This window comes from Cucurbita pepo, chromosome LG16 (genome assembly GCF_002806865.2).
Source record: "Cucurbita pepo subsp. pepo cultivar mu-cu-16 chromosome LG16, ASM280686v2, whole genome shotgun sequence".
Taxonomy (NCBI): Eukaryota; Viridiplantae; Streptophyta; class Magnoliopsida; order Cucurbitales; family Cucurbitaceae; genus Cucurbita; species Cucurbita pepo.
Window position 1 is genome coordinate 1,099,826 of NC_036653.1, and position 2,453 is coordinate 1,102,278.

The following is a 2,453-nucleotide window of genomic DNA, read 5'->3' on the forward strand; positions in this document are numbered from 1 at the left end:
AATGTCGAAATAAGGAAAATGCGTAAAATTTAAAACATTTAAATACGTGCATGTAAATTGAAATTTAATTAAAGTAGTAATGAAAATTTTGTTTTTATAAAGAAAAGAGAAAAGACCACTAAGATACAACATCTTTCGGACAACTATTTGAAATACGTGAAAGGCCAGATTTACAGGTAGGTACAAAGAAACTCGACTCAAATGTGTTGGAACTCTCTATATCCAACAGCCCCGTGTGCCTTAGCCTCGATCGCTACATCGATTTCAATCTGAAAAGAAAGTTGGAGTAACAGGGATGAGTATATAAAATATACTCAGTAAGCAGCTTGCCGGTAGTTCGTATTTCGTTATTAAGTCTTATTAATCTTGTTCCCATGTTCGGTATCTTATTCTCTCATCGGGATTCATTCCCCTGTATAGGCTTCTTCCTACGTTACACCCTAAGATTTCTCATTCCACTCTCTTGGTTCACGGTCCTATCTGGACCTCCAGCCCTTGGAATATTCTTAGGTCCTCTAGGTCTCCTAGTTAGTCACTTTTGCTAGCCACTCTGATCACCGTCATCATATCTCAAGCACTCGAGGCGCGACCTCGGTGTTCCAGGTTCATGCATTCTAAGACTCGACCAACTCTCAAGTGTACCACTATAGACCCCTGCCACTCGTGACAGGTTCACTTAAAGGAAACTAACTGGCAAACTCCCTATAAGTCCCTACAAGGTACCATCAACAATAAAATGGCCAGTTCTATAGTTACGCGGACCCCTGACAATCGAGTCAGGTTTACGATTAGAGGTTAGTTGGCGAACCCCTAATCGTCCTCGGATAACCGCTAATATCCTATGCATGAACAGTAATCCTCGACCAACTCTAATGTACCAACGTGGACCCCTGTCTCGACAGGTTCACTTAAAGGAAACCAACCTCATGCTTAACTCAACGGTACAATACCAAAGTGGAAAAGAAAGAGGAAGATGTGCATACACTGTAACGACTACTATCGAGATAGGAGGCTACCTTTGTTTTCTAGGGTTGTTGTGGTAGAGTTTAGGTCTTTAGGACTGTTTGGCAGTCTTAACATGGATTCACGTCTCTATTTTTCTCAGTTTCAACTCCCTAAGTTTATATCGGTTAGGAGTCCTAGGGGCCTCACCCTTTGAGTGTCTCTCATCATTCTATTTTGCTCGATCTACTAGAGGTGTTTCATCCTAGGTCGCAGTCTAACCAAACTCCTGGAGTTCATTTCAGCCCCAATGGCTACCCCTTAAGATCTTGACTAGAGGAATCTCCTTGTTATGCAACTGCTTAACTTCACGTGCTATAATCGTACGTGAATATCTTCTTAAGACATATTCTCTTTTAGTGGAAGTGCCTCATGCTATATGATGTGTGTAGGGTTTAGAGTATACTTTTGCAACATAGAGACATGGAACACATTATGCACAGTGACAAGGGTGGGTGACAGTGCTAGTTTGTACACCGCAAGCCCTATCCTCCCGAAGATCTCAAAGGGACCTATGAATCTCAGACTTAGCTTATCCTTCTTCTCAAACCTCAACATTTTTTTCATTGGTGCCACCTTTAGGAAGACGTGGCCACCCACAACAAATTAAGCTCCTTCTTACGAGAGTCTGTATAACTCTTTTGTCAGCTTTGTATAGTAATATCGCCTACTTGATCATCTGCACTGTTGCATTATTAACCTGAACTACATCTGGTGCCATAAGCTTGCATATCTACCTCTTTCCAGAATGTCGAAGTCGGACACCTTCAACCATGCTAGCTTCAAATGGTGTCATATAGAAAATTGCTTGATAGCTATTATTATAAGTGAACTCCATATGGGGTAGAAAAGCTACAAAAGGAGAAGTTGGTGCACGGTTTGCCGGCAATCAAAGGCGTGAACAAGCTGTGCTATGGGTGCCTCATCGGCAAACAGAGGCGCACACTCTTTCCGTCTCGAACATCCTACCGCGCCGATGAGTCGTTGGAGCTTGTACACGGCGATATCTGTGGGCCCATCAAACCGGCAACCCCAGGCGGTAAGGTACGGGCACTTCAACTTTTCTGTCCTAGAAAAGCTACAAAAGGAGGAGTTGGTGCACGATTTACCGGCAATCAAAGGCGTGAACAAGCTGTGCGACGGGTGCCTCATCGGCAAACAGAGGCGCACACCCTTTCCGTCTCGAACATCCTACAGCGCCAATGAGTCGTTGGAGCTTGTACACGGCGATATCTGCGGGCCCATCAAACCGGCAACCCCAGGCGGTAAGAGTCTCTTCCTCCTATTAGTCGATGACAAAAGCCGGTTCATGTGGCTGACCCTGCTGCAAGCGAAAAGTGAGGCGGTGAAGCGCGCGAGCGGAGGCCGAATGTGAGAAGAAGATGCGAGTGCTGCGCACAGACCAAGGCGGAGAATTTACCTGGGCAAGTTTCGGTAAGTACTACGACGAG